A 16,961-nucleotide genomic window follows, 5' to 3' on the forward strand; every position below is an offset into this window, starting at 1 on the left:
ACCACCACCACCCAAAGCTTGGTGCCCACTTTCTCCAACCTACCCCTCCTGTGCCCTCTCTTTCTTGTAAATAGCATTCCCATCCTGCCAGTTGCTGCAGCCAAGAGCACTGGAGTTACACTATCCTCCTCACTTTCTCCAACACCCCATGGCTAATGTGCCAGCAGTTTCTGCCAGACCTACTGGTGGGATCGTGGAATCCAGCCACCATTCCCCTCCACACCATCCCCCCACCATCTAGGTGCAAACGTCTATTGTCTCTAGCCAGGACTGATGCAAGAACCTGATGACTCACCTTTCTCTCCTTTGTCCCTTGGGGTCTGTTCACCAGGACCACCGGAGCCATTGCCTCCCTCTTGTCCTCTCTTAGTCTTTCTCATAACAGGATAACTTAAGCTGAGCCTTCACAGTGGTCCATCTTCCTGCAAGCTGACCATCTTTCCTGCAACTCTCCCTCACACATCCTCTATTTCAACCACATTGACCTTCATGATATTTCTCAAACAAGCCAAGTGTATTCCTGCCTTTGGGCCATTTCACTGGCTGTTCCAACTGCCTGGGGTGCCTCCCACCAGTATCCACATCACTCACTGTTTTACTTCCTTCTAGTCGTTTCTCAAATGAGACCTTTGCAAAAAATGCCTTCCCGATCACGCAACACAAAGTAACACCCCAACCCTGCTCCCACTGTCCCCTGCTTTGCCCAGTTTTCCCCATGACCCTCACACACCCTTATATAACACGTGTGCAGTGTGTCTCCTTGTCTGTTTCCCTGCTGTCTCTGCCTCCTGAAACCTATCCTGAGTCCATTCTTCTGTGCTCTGATCAGAGCCTGCTGTCTGCACAGGGATCCCGGTTAAAGGTACTGACCCTTCCCAGGAGTACTTGCATTCTGCCTGGAACTCTACACGGTGACATTCCAGGTATTGTACCTGCAACCCCTAGTGGGGAATATACTTGGGTCTACCAGTCACCTACTTTTGAAGCCACTGCTGGTTTCCAACACAGAGACTTAAAGAGGTTGCCCCCAAGTCCTCTCCTGGACCTATGATCTCTTTGCTCGGTTACTATTAGGGCCAGTGCTTCTCCCCTGTGCCCCCTTCCATTGGTGCCCTCAATGGACAGATACAGTTTTTACCGGGAAGATGGCGGGGGGGGGTCTCACTTCTGCCCCTCCTCCCCACCTCCACATCTCATTGGTCCTAGCTCTCACATCGCTGCCCTGGAGCAATGCAGCCCCTCACAGGCTTGCCCCAGCCCCCAGTTCCTCCCTTGCAAAAGGTGGGTGTGTGAGAGAGTGAGCCAGCCAGGCTATCCCTCCACCCTCAGGCCCCCTTCCTGGAACAGCAGAGAAACCCCGAGCCCTGGTTTCCTCCGACATCTCAGCACACAACCTCCTCTCTCTTCAGGCTAAGTTGCTCGCGCTCTAAAAATGATGACTTAATTGGGTGTAGGCAGTGCAAACGAGAGGGGCCGTGAGCATGGACAGCTCCAAGTGGTTTCCTCAAATTATCTCCATTAATGCCGAGAATAAATTCCCAGGACATGCTGGCTTCGGTGCCTCCAAGCTGTCTTAGAAATTAGAAGCAGCACTAAACGCTCCTGCACGTGCTCGGCTGCTTCAGAGCCGCACCCCCACAAGCAGGTCTTTCACCCCGAGGGTCACCCAGGAAGCTCAGGGCACAGGCGGCAGGAACAGAATTAGTCTCCCTCAGAGCCTGGGCTGCTGCATGCTCAAGTCCCCATCAAAGGGGTGAGGGCAGAGCAGGGACGCGGTGGGCTGACGGGGAACCAGATCCCGGATGTCCTGAATCCCCCCGGGGATTGTGCTTCTGAGCCAGCCCTGTTTCAGCTCATATCCACTCATCAGGCATGTGAGATTAGCAAATCACCATGGTTGTCTGTTCATTTGGCCTTCGTGCTGGGTCAACAGTGAGCCCGCAGGGAGAAAATTATACTTATTTTTACTTAGCAGCAACACAGTTCTTTTCATCCTTTTGCAGGAGAAAAAGCAATGAAAAATACTTAATTTAGTCAGTGAGTATGAAAAAAGTAAGGGGTGGAGGTTGAGGTGGTGGTGAATGCTTTGCATCTGGTTTAAATGCAACCCTTTATTAGACCTCTCCGAATTATGAAAGATTATTCCAGTTATTATTGGGCAAGTGGTCATCAATCGCTAAATAGCCAGGCTGCAGCCACTCTACTGAGAAGAATTTATTTGCACCAGCAACACTCAAGCTAATTTTGCCTCTGAAATTCCCTTGATATCACTGCTAAACATAGCGGAAGGCCCACCAGTAGACTGAAGTGTGGTGGGGTTCAGGGTATTCCGCCCCGTGTCCCGAATCGGGGCAGGGGTGCTGATGAGGACAGGCTTGCTGAGCAAGCAAGCGAAGACCTGACCCCCTTTATATTCAACAGCAAATCACACCTTCGCATCCTAAGGCAGAGCTATGCAAATGTTGCATTATTCCATGTATTTTTAGTTTTCTTTTTAACAAACGGGTCTTTGCTACCCCCCACACACATCCTTTCCCAGGGTTCCACTGGCTTCAGCTTGTCAGACCAGACAGAAGAGTCTTGCAGCCCCGCCCAGGATCCTAGAGTGAGGAGGAAAGACGGTGGTAGTTCCTGGGAGGTTTCTGGTCTGAAAGGGCAATGCATTTACAGGGTCAGGCAAACCTGGGTTCCCTTTTAATTCCACCTTACCAAGCTAGGAGACCCAAGCTCTTTAAGCCCCAGCATCTTCACAGGTAGAAAGGCTGAGTAGTGCCCACTTCACATACTTGTCCTGAAGCTTCAGGTTACGAGGCACATAGGGCCTTTTTATAGATGATGAAATGAAGGCCCAGAGAGGGAAATAAACGGTCAGTGCACACACAGCACTGTTGTAGTCAAGCCAGGATGGGAGACCACCCTTCAGGCTGAGTCTTTCTTTAGATCCGTTTCCCGAGCAAGGCAAATTTCACAGCTCAGCCATAGTCATCCATGAAAAGAAGGATGTAAAATACTCCATGAATACCTTCTTACATAGATTATACCTTGAAACGATAACATTTTGGACATATGTAAGTAAAACAACATTATTAAGTGTAATTTCCTGTTTCTTTTCCCTTTTTTTTAATGTGACTACTAGAAAACTTTAAATTGCTTACATGATTTGCACTCTATGTCTATTGGAACTAACCCATAATCACATTTCCCCAGTTGTCTCAAAAATGTCTTTCTTGCAGTTAAGCAGTTCAAAGCAGGTGTGTGTAGTTTAGGAAAAAACTCCCAAGTTATTTTCCTATAGGAACCATCGTTCTGGGCTTTGGGTTCAAGAAAAAAGGCCCTGTGATGACACTGGGTGTTATTTGTAGATGATACTGGTTTGCAGCCAGCTGGCCCAGGCCCTCCACCCACTCCTCAGGGGTCCCTTACACAGAAACTGTGATCTGGGAGAAGCCCCCAGAGGCATGTGCCTGTTTTCTTAACTAACCAATTCCATCACTCTTTACTAATAACATCATTAGAACAACTTTTCTTCAAGATATTTCATTCAACAAATATTTATCCACACGCACTGGCCACTTTTCTAGGCCCCAGGTACTGAAGAATGAAGCAGACAGTGAGGGTCTTGCCTTCCTGGGGTTTACATCCTGGTGGATAATGAGATGTGTTTCCTGCAGGAAACAGAAAACCCCCAACTCATATGGGCTGAAATCATCACAACCGTGTTTCTTCACATCCCGAGCAGTTCAGACACAACTTGACTCCAGCTGTGGGTCAGGGGTCCAGCTCTGCTTCTCTGAGGGTCTCTCAATCCTGCCCTGCTCCCTCTAAACACTTTAATGTCAGGCAGCTTAGCAAGATGCTGTGGTTTTATTCACCACCACATTCCCTGCACCTAAAACATGGCCTGGCACGTAGTAGGTACCCATTAACGTGGGGTGGGATAAACAAATGCTGGGAAGGACCAGCATCGAAGGCCAGTAATGCCCAAAGGACAATGGATTTTTAGAGCCAAGAGAACACGAAATACAAGTTGGGCTCAGACTTCACAGGGCCTTAAACGTCTCTGTGAGAAATAAGAATTAATTTCTACAGACAGGGAAGTCACTGCAGCTCTGTCGTGAACGAACCCCAAATCTGTTCCTAGAGGTTTCTTAAAAACTAACAGGAAAGGGAGGTCCTGTCAGTAACTTCACTCCTCGTTAACATTCTCCATGAATGTTCCTTCTTGAGCAAGTCATGAAATTACCAATTTTCTTCCATCTTCTCTGATTTGCACACGTCTGCCCTTTCAAGGGCCACAAATGTGCAATTGTCATGCTGCCATTAAGTCTCCTAAAATACCGATTTCAAATACGAACGTCCATCCTCTCCCATTACCTTCAAAAGGAGAGGTGCGTCAGGAAAAAATCTTATTTCCCCACCCTTTGCCCTGAGTCCACAGCCGCTTGTCAATTTTGTATTACGTTTAGGAGCCACTGGTATTTCAGTCCAAACTTTACAAGTGGGGAACCAGAGACCCAAGAGGCTGATTCGCAGTGTTTAAGGAACAGCAATAATTAGGCCTGCAGAGCTGGGAGCATTTTGTTTTCTGGAAAGGACTCTGCTTGTCTGGCTCAAGGGGTTGTGGTCCTAGGTTTTCCTCCTCGTTCTCAGCCCTCAGCCCTCACATCTGCCTCCTGCCTTCCTATTGCTTCTCAAAGTGTCTCCTTGAAGACCACCCATGGTGCTTTAAATGCTGCAGGGAAGGGTCTTTTCTTGAGCTCATCGCCATGGACCACTTGGAGCAGCTCACACTGCTGCCCTCCTCTGCTGGGAGGCTTTTCTCCCCTGGGTCCTGTAACCCTCTGGCTTCTGTCTGTTCCCCTTGGATCTGGCCCTGCAGTGGTCCCCGGCCGGTGGTCCTTCTCCAGCTCAGCCTCCCACACTGGGGCCGTCCCCAGGTTGTAGCCCCGCCCTTCTGTCCCTGCACTCTGTGTTTTAGTCCACGCTCACAGTTTCTCCTTGAAAATGCTCAGATATGTAGGTCTGGTGATGACCTCTCTCTTGAGCTCCAGACCCAGATTTGTAAACACCAGCTGAGCATCTCCCCTGGGACATCGCGAGTGGAGGACATGCAGGGATAAACCAGTGTATCCCCATAGTGTCCATCTTCCTTCTCGTTACTCAGAGCAGAAACCCTAGACATGCTTGTGGCTTCCCTACAGCTCCTTGCAATAGTCCATCCCCAGGTCCTGCCAACTGTCCTCATAATTCCTCCCTCAGTCATTCCAGCCATTTCTACTCATTGGTCAGTGCCCACCTTGTACCCTGTCCCTCCGTCCCAAAGCTGGGTGTGGCTTCCCTGATTCTTTTGCTCCTCCCAACACATTCCCAAATGTTGTGTTCCAGCCCCAGGACAGCCAGTGAGGACGCAAAGAGCAGTGAAACACGGCTCCGGTTCTCAAACATTTCACTGAAGAAGGAGTCTGCAGATGGGACCCAAGTGGATATTTTGATACTTGCTTGTCCAGAATCCCTTCTCCCCTTTTTTTTTAAGGGTTTTTTGTTTCTTTGTTCAATACATCTGAAAAGAATGCGTATACAAAAAATTGGGACATGGAAAGCATTGGTTCAACACTGACGAAATCTGCAAGAATTAGGCTTTGAGGGAGGCGGGGAAAATTACCTGGTAGTGACTGTGTTTTTCCCTGAAGATCCACACTTCAGAGCTCACACAGTTCCAGCTGGAGCTGGTCATCTCTGACGTCCCGGGCACGGGGCCCCCATCTGGCCAGTTGGAGTGTCATACCACCAACTACACGGTTGGCTCAGAGATGGGCACACAACTGAGTCAGTCCAGACTTTGGCTGAAACTACTGGAAAAGAACATAGCTTGGAGCCACCAGCAGCTGTGTTCACCACCCCAGGGAGCATCTGCCTGAGAATAAAGCCAAATGGAGAAAATCCAGCCAATAGATAGGCAAAAAGTCACCTTCGTGATGGCACAACCCTGGATCCAGCTGCACCTGAAACCAGCTTTGCTTCTTGAATTTCCTTGTGTCATGACTCACCTGAGAGAACAAGCACAAGAATCACAATCACTTTTTCCAATTTAAGCTGTTCTGATTAGATTTCAGTGACTTGCAACCAAAGAGCCCTCTTTTACAGATATAAAGAAATATTTGGAGAGTGATTGCCGCACGCAGGAAGGGAGCTACGTGTGAGAACTGGATTTGGCACCGAGAAGAGCGTGAACGACAGCACAGGGGGAGAGAGGGGTGGAGGGCCGGGGGGATCAGCAGAGCTCCATAGAAGAACAGCTTTAAGTAATAAAGGTATGTAGGAAAGGAGGCAGGAACACGTGCAGGGACAAGGAGCAGGCGGGCAAGGTGCGCTCAGAGGAGCAGCAGCAGGAGAGGATGACCCCGGGTGCTGTCAGCACCACTGAGAGCTCCAGCTTCTTCCTGGGCCAAGGGGGCACTGAAGGGTTTAATCTAAAATGATACAAATGAATGCATGTGCAAAACAGAAACAGACTCATAGACACAGAAAGCAAACTTACGGTTACCAAGGGAGGTGGGTTCCGGATTTGCAGATACACACTACTATATATAAAAGAGATAAACAACAAGGTCCTACTGTGCAGCACAGGGAACTCTATTCAATAACTTGTAATAACCTAAAATGAAAAAGAATCTGTAAAGGAATATACATACGTGTGTGTGTAACTCAATCACTACACTGCACACCAGAAACTAATACAATAATTGTAAATCAACTACTTCAATTAAAATAAATAAAGAGTAAACAATATGTAAAAAAAAAATGAATGTATATGCAAAACAGAGATGGACTCAGAAACAAAGAAGATAAACATAGTTACCGAGGGGGGAGGGAGGGGGAGGGGCAAATTAGGGGAATGGGATTAACAAACTACTCTGTATAAAAAGATAACAAGGATGCACTGTATGGCATGGAGAACTGTACGCAGCATCTTGTAACAACCTCTGATGGACTATAATCTACAAAAAAAAATAACTGGCTCACTACGCTGTACACTTGAAACTAACACAACATTGTAAATCAGCTATATTTCAATTTAAAAAAGAAAAGGAGCTGCAACGTGACTGGTGTTCCCAGAGCATCACTCACCAGTGTCCGTGGGCGGTACTGGGAGAAATTTACTGTGCCAGCTCCCGTCCTGTGTTTCCCGCTCGAGTTCCCCCGTTAGATTAGGAGGCCGGTGAGCGAGGGCTCTGTCTCAGAAACCACTGAATCACCCCGGCGCCCGGCATGGAACCGGCACAAGGAAACACTGCTGCGTGAGTGATAGCCTGTTATATTTGCACAGTGTCACAGGGCCATCCAAGCAGGACCGCCAGCCGGGCCCTGTCTGATCTCCCGGGGTGATTCCGTGGGAGGTGTTCCTCGCTGCTTGGAGAAGAAAGCGTGAGGGGTTGAATGCCCTGCACAGGGGCTCTCCCGGGTCCTCTGAGTCCCAGGGCAGGGACCCCTCCACCATGCAGGCTCCTCCCGCCCCTCCTCGCCTGGTCTTCGGATGACCAGTCACCTAAAGTCACCTGTAGTGGCAGGGCCGGCAGGGCCAGGTGTGAGCTCTGGGGCCTCGGAGTACGAGTGGCCTTAACCAGCCTGAGTGTCGCTTTCCCCGCATGGTCGCAGATACACCCCTGATGTTCTTTCTCATAGGATCGCCTATTTCCTTCGTGGTGCTCGCAATTTAAAATAATCTCGGACGTCCGGGCTGGTGTGTTTGTAGCCTCTGCCTCCTCCGTTAGACTACGTAGTCACCGCGTCGGAGCAGGGACACTGCCGGTTGTGACCACCGGGTAAACAGTGCCGGCCACAAAGCGAGCCCTCGCTGTACTTCTACCACCCGTCCCCGCCCGGGCAATGTCCATCCTTCGTCTCTTTCCCTCTCCGCCTCCCCAGCCAGAGCGTGAACTGACAAGGCTGAGGCCAGTTCCTATCTATTTCACCCGCTGGCGTCTGCCACAGGGATGCGCACACAAGGGAGGCTTGGTGACTTCGTGTGAAACCAAAGGTACCCCTGGGAGCTCTTGAGTCAATGGCATTTCTCTGAGCTCACCTGCTGCTACAAAGTGCACCCTCTCTGGCTTGCCAGCAGGGTGGGAGCGGACCCTGTTCGGGGTCTGGGCTGTGGGTGGCCCCCTTCTCCGTGCACTGCCCCCACGAGCAGGCAGAGGCAGACGAAGCCAGATGGCGTGAGGCAAGGATGGAATAACTGTGCTGCTTGAGCTGCTCGCTGCTTTTCACCTGGCTCACCCCTGTTGAGGCTCAGCCACAGCCCTGCCCTTAGGGTCCAGGAAGCAGTTCTGCATTTTTTTTCATAAATGCCCCCTTCTTTTTCAAACCAGCACCTGTGGGCAAGGGCCCTTTGCTCTGCTCTTTGCAACCAAGAAGCCTCATAAACGCGGGTCCTCTGGGGAAGGAGAGTCGGGCAGCCCCCGCTCCCCTCCTGCTCAAAGCTTCAGGTCTGCAAAATGCAGCTTCTCCCCCACGGTGGTTGCTGACTTCTTCGCCCAGTGCTGTGACCCAGGACGAGGAGCTGTCCCTGGGGCCTTCAGGCACCTCAGTGTAGAAAATTCACACATATCTGGGTTTATGCAGCAAGCAGCTTCCAAAAAAACTGTATGGAAATCACATACTGAAAAGATGGAGTCCCATTTCCCCGTGACCGTGGCTGCCTGCTCAAGGCCCTTTTCCTCCTCTCTGATTTATCTCTGCTGGGCAGCAGCAAAGCATGACCCCAGCTTCACATTTCTCTACTTCCCAAGTGGCTCATCAGTCAATCACCAAAACTGTCATCTGGAGCCCATTCTGTGTGAGACGCTGTTTGTGATCCGTGCAGAGAAGAGGCGCCAAATGCGCAGGGTGGGGGTGGGGGGGTGTGGAGCCGGCCGCCTGTGGGTCCGCTGTAAAGCCGCATGCACAGCCAACCTCCTTTATCTCTTCTGCAAATTCAGGTTTCCTTCTACCAGGTTCTCCCAAGGAAGCGGCCGTGGGTACCGAGCAGCCTCTGTGGGTTACCATAGAAATGGAGACCATAAAGGGACGTTTAGAGAGTAAGCACCCCCATCAGTCCCCAATAACAGCCTAATCATGGCGAGTTCCGAGAAATGAGCACAAATAACCCGCCACTCAGCGACTCCCAGCAAAGCCAGAGCAAACTAGGAAAAAGTTAACAGGCTTTAAAAAAAAAAAAAAAGTCAGGTCAGGCCAAAATAATTTTCCTTTGTGGCAGAAGAGAGATTTTTATAACTGAAGCAGCCCCGGGTCAGCCACCAACCTCTCTGTGGTCCAGAGGCTCCCCCAATGGCTCCGTCTTGTTAACTGTGACATTCAGAGACTATGACCCACCTCAGCTCCCATCCAGCTTCCAAAGAGAATACCCGCTTCTTTTCAGTTATTCAGAACCACCTGTTCCCACAGAAAATTAGGCAGCACCAAAACACAAATAAAGACAAGGTGTAGGTTCAGAGCAGAGGGCTCATTTGAGAATTTTTGTTTGTTTGCAAGTAACAGAAATGAATTCAAGCTAGCTTTATAAGAAAATAAAAAGAGGACAAAAGCAAAAAGAAAGAAAAGAAAAGGAGGGAGACGTTGCAATTAAAAACACGTAAGATTTAATCAGTGGAACCCAAGAGCAAGAACGTAACTGGGTCCCAGGGAGGAGGGCGGTACCAGCACAAGGCTTCTTTCTGGACCCAAGACATGCCAGCTGCGCTCCCTCAACTCTGTTCAGCTCCACCACCTGCTTCTCGCTTCTGTCTCAGGAGACTGGCTCCCCTGAGCTGCTCATCCCCCTACTTATCTGTGGCCTCCACGTCTACTTCTCAGGGCTCAAGTCGCCTGGGGAGGTGCCAGCTCTCTGCTGGTCCAACCCCAAGTCCCCAGGAAGAAGTCATCTTCGGCCCAACTCATCGAGGGTGGTGGCCGCCTCTCCAGGAATTATTTGAGGTTGGCTGTGGGGTCTGAGCTTGCGCCACCATGACAAAAAGCCGTAGATTGGGAACTGAAACCACAAGACTTTATTCTCTCCCAGCTCCAGAGGCTTGAGGTCCAAGGTCAAGGTGCCAGCATGATCAGTGTCTGGGGAGAGCTCTCTCCTTGGGCTGTGGACTGGTGCCTTCTCACTGTGTCCTCCATGGCCTTTCCTTCATGCCTGTGAGAGGAGAGACAGAGAGGACGCAAGCTTTTTGGTGTCTCTTCTTCAAAGGGTGCTAATCCCACCATGAGCAGCTTGTGACTTCATCTAAAGGCCCTGTGTCCAAATACCATCACACTGGGGTTAGAGCTTCAAGATAGGAACTGGGTGGGGGTAGGGAGCGAGGGGTGCACAGTTCTCTGGAGAGCATTACTCAAAGTAACAACAGCTGGTGTGAGCTGGACTGCAATTCCAAACGTATCTATCACGGAAATTAAAGTGATGCAGCCAAAGAAAGAGTTCGTACATGGAAACAGACCTGACTACGCCACCTGCACGCCAGAGAGAGGACACCGCCTGGGTTCTGAGCTTCCTAGCAGCCAAGTACAGTGAGGAACCAGCGGCATCTCAAATTTCCTGATGTGAATACAAAACAAACTGCTTTCATAGGTGAGCCCCAGCTTTTTCCAATTATGTAATCTGAAAGACATTTCTCCTGGGTCCACATTGAAGGGACCCCATGTGGTATATAGGTCAGGGTCCTCAGGGGCATCCCTGCAAAATGTACAATCACAGCCTTCCGTGTGGTCATCTCTTAGAATACCCTCATCATGCCAAGCCCCACACCAACAGAGCTCTAGGGAGAAAGTTCAATTATTATCCCCATTTTACAGATGAAGAGGCTGAAATAGAGAAGCCAACTTACCCTCCCAGGGTCATACATCTAGCACACAAGGTACAGCAGATGTGGGAGAAGTCCTGTCTCAAAGGCGAAGGCCTGTTTGCAGCTGTGCATCCAACAGCCCCATCACAAGGATTCTAGAATCCGGGGCTGGGCACGAGTGGACCACCAGGCTGCAAATGTCATCGCCAGAATCAAAAACAGACATCTCAAGATGGATGGGCAAGAAGTGATTGGATAGAGAGGCAGAGGCTGGGTAACTAGACCAGGGCTGGAAGTTCTGAAGTGACAGGTGCAGGAGGAAGAAGACCATTGGAGATGAGCAGTCAAGAGTCTGGATAAGGGGCCAGCTGCTGGGTCATCCACGGGGATGCAGATGTCACCAGGATGATGGCTACCTCATCACTCCGCCCTCCTGCCCAGCATAGGACACATCCCATCCCACCTGTAATTATTCATTCGGATGCACACACGCACACACCTACAAACGTGCAACCACTCATTAGCTCCTTGAGCAGGAACCAGGACATTCTTCTCTGGAGCCCTTGGTGGTACCCAAGAAAGGTTTGTGGGCATGAAGGACTCAACTAAAGGGAATCAGGTTGAAGCCATTCATTTTCCACAGCAGAAAATTCAGAGAGTTCTGATTGTCCTTAAACATCAGAAGTCCCCCACTTACAAGCTAATCAATCCATGAGATACAACCTGGTATCAACAGTTCCTAAACAGTGGCCAGACCTGCTCGGCAATGACTGAGTGATGCAGTGAGCCAGAGGCCACGCCCAGTAGGTGTGGCGTGAAGGAGGTGGAGCTTATGGGTGGGTGGCCGTAGGGGGCGTGGAGGGGGGAGTGGTCACTCTGCTGGACTTCAGGAAGGAGGCAGGAGAACAAGGGTCGATACTGTACTGAGAGTAAATGTTTCCACTTGGATTCTTGGCTCTGATACAACTTTCGTGAACTACTACTCAGAGCACGCACTTCTCCTTGGCAGCAGTAAGAAGGCACAGCGGTGCGCTAAACCCCGACGGGTGGCAGGGAAATGCGCTCCTCTCCCCGTTAAAAAGAAAAGTCATCTTGGAGACCAAGAAGACGGATGGAAACCATACAGAGCCATGTCTTTCTCAATGAGGCGCAAATCTTCCAAAGTGGCTCTCAATGACTTCACCTGCAAACCAGGAGGACGTGGAGAGGAAATTCTCACAGACGCAGCCAAGTTTCTGCCCCTGGAGTATTTCCATTGAATTGGCCCTGAGGTTTCACCTAATAATGAGCATCTGGTCTCCAGACCACAGACAATGGACCCCAGGGAAGCCAAAGGCCCACGGAGGGTCCCCCCACACTCAGTTGCCCTCCTCACTGGGCTCCCATGGCATTCTGGGCACACCACTGCTTTCTAAGGGCCCTACGAACACAGGCCACACTGTCCCATTAATCCAGGAGCTTCTCGGGGAGAGACACTATGTCTTATTCAACTGCAATTCCCCAGTGCCCAGCAAAATGCTTGCTCTTAGTAGGAAGTTTGGCATCCTGAAAAGGACACGCTTTGATATAATCCTGGATTTAAAACTAGCTATCCACATGATCAGAGGCAAGCCATCCAGCCTCTGTGGACCCAGCTTCCTCATTTGTACAATTGTGAAAATTGTGCACCTGCATTCAGAGCAAACACGATAATCAAACCTCATTTAGAGGGTGCGAGCTCCCAGCACCATGCCTGGCACACACCAAGAGCCAGTGCCAACTGCACCACACCCCCAGGGTTGCTCCCTGCCCCACCACACTTGAAATATGATGAGGAAGTAAGACTGCTTTAGTCCAGAGAGCAGTGACACATCTGATTTGTATGGAGGGAGGGGATTCACAATCTTTGAGCAACTACCATGAGCCAGGCACTCCGCCGGGAGCACTCATTACTCCCCACAGCCCCGTAGATTGAGTGTTGTTACCACTCCTTACAGAGGAGTGAACTGAGGCTCAGAGAATTTGCCAAGCCTTGCCCAATATCAAACAGCTAGTGACCATCAGAGCTGGAGGATGGTCCTTGGTCTCTGTGACTCTAGAGGGTCAGTTCTTCTTCTTACATCACAAAAAGAAATGCGACCAGGAATAAAGAAGCCACCCGCCCTCAAGGCCAGGGCCAGAGGAGGCGTGGCCAGGACCGCTGAGCAGGGACTCGGCCCACAGAGGCCCCGCCCATGGAGCCCCTGGGCAAGACAAAGAGCGCGGCCCTGCAGCCAGCCTGCCACTTCTCCTTGATCTTTGGCAAAGTGTCGTTTGGCAAAGTGGGTTAAATGAGAAAACAGGAATAAATTACCTATTTCACCCATGGCTCACACATAGAACAAGCTCAAAAATATTTTTGAATGAAGAATCACCATTGTGTATGGAGGTTCCTTACCTTAGAAAACTAAAAATAGACTTACCCTATGATCCAGCAATTCCACTCCTGGGCATATATCCAGAGGGAACTCTAATTTGAAAAGGTACATGTGCCCCAATGTTCACAGCAGCACTATTTACAATAGCCAAGACATGGAAGCAACCTAAGTGTCCATCGACAGATGACTGTATAAAGAAGATGTGGTATATTTATATAATGGAATAGTACTCAGCCATAAAAAAGAACAAAGTAATGCCATTTGTAGCAACATGCATGGACCTGGAGATGGTCATTCTAAGTGAAGTAAGCCAGAAAGAGAAAGAAAAACACCATATATCATTCATATGTTTAATCTAAAAAAAATGAATTTATTTACAAAACAGAAATAGACTCACAGATATAAACAGTAAACTTGTGATTATGGAGCAGGGCCAAGAAGGTGGGAAGGGATAATTGGGAGTTTTAGATTTGCAGATACTAACTACTATATATAAAATAGATAAACAGCAATGGCCTGCTGTACAGCACAGGGAACTATATTCAGTATCTTGTAGTAACTTATAATAAAAAAGAATATGAAAAGGAATATATGCATGTTCATGTATGACTGGGACATTATTCTGTACACTAGAAATTGACACAACATTGTAAACTGACTGTACTTCAATTAAAAAAAAAAAGTCACCATCGTGTTCTTTTCAAACACCCCCAGGAAATGCATAAGAAGCCAAAAAACAACATGGTAGGGGAGAGGAATAGTGCAGACTCCAAGCAAACGGAGAATAATCTCATGGTAACTAGATGGATGGTGCAAACACCGTGCAGAAATGCCAAATGAGCCCAAAGGGCCTGATGGGTGTGCCTTACCAGGGAAGACTGCGAGGAACCCTGAGCATTTCCCCACTAGGTTATGTCCTCAGGTTTTCTTGACCTGAACACCATTTGTGAAATGGACCCCCCCCCCCCGTCTTACCTACTGGCCTGGACTGTCTGCTATGAGCTGCCTTCCCAGGAAATCCTAGACTGAGAATAAAGAAAAGTCATTTTCAATAGATCCGTTGTTCAGCTGTCAGAAGGTGATGGTCATTGGAGCACGAGGAGGGATGTCAATCATCTTAAGAAAGAAAGAAAACCAACCACGGACAGTGGGGCTTCTTAGCTAAGTCTTTGAAGAAGAAATGGGCTCAGAGGTACAGTGGGTATAACCACTGCGGGTCAGTGGTGCTGTTACGAGTATTAAACATGGTCATGAATAAACATGCCCAGTCGAGGATCTGGTACCCACAATACGCAGTAGCTGCTACTGATGGGCCAGTTACTTTTCCATCAGTTCCTTTTATTTCTGGAAGCTGACGTCCTCCAGAAAATATCTGCTGAATTTGGGTGTGAGGAGACAAGTAAAAGTCGTTTCTCCGTGGAGTCTCCCCTGGTGTATTTGCTTTCTCTGGAGTCCTCCTGTTATTTAATCCTTGGTATTACTCCAGTATATCTATTATAGCAAATAATCTTAAGAAGGAAGGCTTGAATTTAGAAATAAATTGCGCTCACAGATCATGCCTTAGAATGTGCATCCTCAGTGCTTAACTGGCAGAACCCTATGGAGAAGATAGACTATCCCACTGGAAAAAAGCCAAATCGGATTTCAGAGAGACTATGACTTTCCTCCTTTTTCTTTTTCTTCCTGGCAAAGAGAAAGCAAAAATTAAATGGTTCTGCATATGGGTTTTGTGCTTTGCCACAGCTCAGGAGACCTCATCACTCCCAAGGCAGTCAGCTCCGTGGTTCCTTTTATCCATTACTGAGAGTGGCGCCGGAGAAAGCCTGGGGTGGAAGTAACTCCTCACATTTGCATCAAGTGACGTTAACATTTGGCGGCAGCTCCTCTCTTCTGAGAGCGGGAGGCCACCTATTCCTTCAGACTAGAATCTTATTATTTATAAATGATTTACCTGTCCCTCACTTTGCTGGGAAATGCACACTGCCAAACTGTTCTAGGTGATCAAGGGATTCAGATAAAAGGGCTACAAAGGCAGAGCAGCATCCAAAAATAGAAATTAAGCCATTTATCCTGGTTTCACCCGACAAAGGAATCATGCTGGAGGGCGTGATTTTTACCTACACACAGGACAGAATGGAGGCGTCAACAAGACGTGAGTCCAGTGGTCCCGCTTCCCTCTTCACTGACCCCCGTGCCCCGCCTCCCTCTCCTCTACTTGCCGCCACCCTCCTGAGTCCCATCCCACACCCCGGGATGGACGTGGGTTACGAAAAGCCAGAGGCTCAGCCAAGCCTCCGGAGCTCCACACTCTAGTCCGTGAGGGAGATCAAGACAGAAAACACTGGGGGTGGCGGTAGAGCCGTGTTCTATCCCTGGGTTCAATCCCCAGTCCCTCCATTTTAATTAATTAATTATTTAATTAATAAACTGAATTATCTCTCTCCCCACCCTTCCAAAAAAAAAAAGACAGAAACACAAGAAAGGCCAAAGGCAGGAGGCAGCCAACACAAAATGGGACATGAGGGAAGGACCAGGGGAAACACGGAGCAGGGCATCCTGGGGAACTCCCCCCAGGAAAAGTCAGTGTCACCACTTGCTCTCATGGGTCACCCGAGCAAGACCTGGCTCGGGGAGGCAGGCTAGTCTTCAGGTACAAAGTTCCAGGGATACAAGATGGACAAGTCCTACCTTGTGTCTGTAGTTCACAGAACTGTACTGTGCACTTGAAAACTTGCTACAAGGTTAGATCTCATGTTAAGTGTTTAATAGTAACAATAACAAAATGATAATAAAAGCTCAGCCTAGAGGAGATGCCAGGAGCCAGGAGGTGAAGACAGGGGATAAAGCACCAGGTGGACACAAATGGGGAATAATAACTGGGGCTGCCACGTGGGAGTGAGGTCCTCGGTGAATCTGAAACCCAGAGCAGTGGCCACAGAGGGTAAAGGGCACTGTCGCCCGGTGCCTGTGGGTGAGCAGCCTGGGTTTCTTCAAAGGGCATGTGATGAGCAAGAGCCCGGCCACACTGGGAGTCTGTCTCAACTTTGAAAAGCGGTTGAAGAAGCTAGGGTTTCCCATCTTCCTGCTGAGAACAAAGCAAAAGAGTAAATTACAAGTGAAAAGCAAGAGGCTGACGGTGTCGCCCACAACCCCAGCCACCGGGGCGACAGCAGGCAATACGCCTGAAGGCAAGGAGGCCCCTTCCACTCAGACAGGACCTAGACAAGAACTCAAAGCTCGCCTGTGTGTTTAGTCCCAACCCAGCCACTTCCTAGGGCCCTCGACCAAGTCATCTAAACTTACGGGGCTTCAGTTTCCTTGTCTGCAAAGTGTTAGCAGTAACACCTGCCCAGGCGGCTGCTGTGAGGATTCGACAAAGCACAAATCTAGAGAACCAGCCATGCCTCGTATAGAGATGGAGCTCAAAGCTCTGCTCCCCTCGCCTGCTCCGTGGGTATTAATCCAAGCTCCCTGCATAGCAGAGGATTTGGCCCTCTTTGGCTCTTCCAGAGATCCAGGGAGGAAAAGGTCCTACTTCTTTATATCGAGGAGAGAAGACTCAAGGGTTAAGCCTTCTGGACCTTTGGAGAAACCAGAGCTGCCCTTTAGAATGGAAGAGGCGATCTGAGTGGAAGACGTCTTGGAAACCGAGAACAAACAAGCACTAGAATGTTGCCCTTGTTGCCGCGGTGGCTTTGATGTTCCGAAAGAGAAGATGCTTCACCCACTGGTTGGAGAG

At 49.4% G+C, this 16,961-nt stretch overlaps 2 long non-coding RNA genes across 2 annotated transcripts; both read right to left on the reverse strand.

Annotated features, from left to right (window-relative positions):
- Positions 1–9,624: 9,624 nt before the first annotated feature.
- On the reverse strand, positions 9,625–14,247 carry LOC140696566 (uncharacterized). Its single transcript, XR_012073038.1, has 2 exons — positions 14,198–14,247; positions 9,625–10,180 (listed from the first exon to the last, which is right to left on the reverse strand). It is a non-coding gene; the product is annotated as an uncharacterized lncRNA (long non-coding RNA).
- A 1,717-nt stretch (positions 14,248–15,964) lies between these two features.
- On the reverse strand, positions 15,965–16,826 carry LOC140696565 (uncharacterized). The gene is made up of 2 exons (XR_012073037.1): positions 16,526–16,826; positions 15,965–16,307 (listed from the first exon to the last, which is right to left on the reverse strand). It is a non-coding gene; the product is annotated as an uncharacterized lncRNA (long non-coding RNA).
- Positions 16,827–16,961: the final 135 nt, after the last annotated feature.

This window comes from Vicugna pacos, chromosome 5, assembly GCF_048564905.1.
Source record: "Vicugna pacos chromosome 5, VicPac4, whole genome shotgun sequence".
In the NCBI taxonomy this organism is placed as follows: domain Eukaryota; kingdom Metazoa; phylum Chordata; class Mammalia; order Artiodactyla; family Camelidae; genus Vicugna; species Vicugna pacos.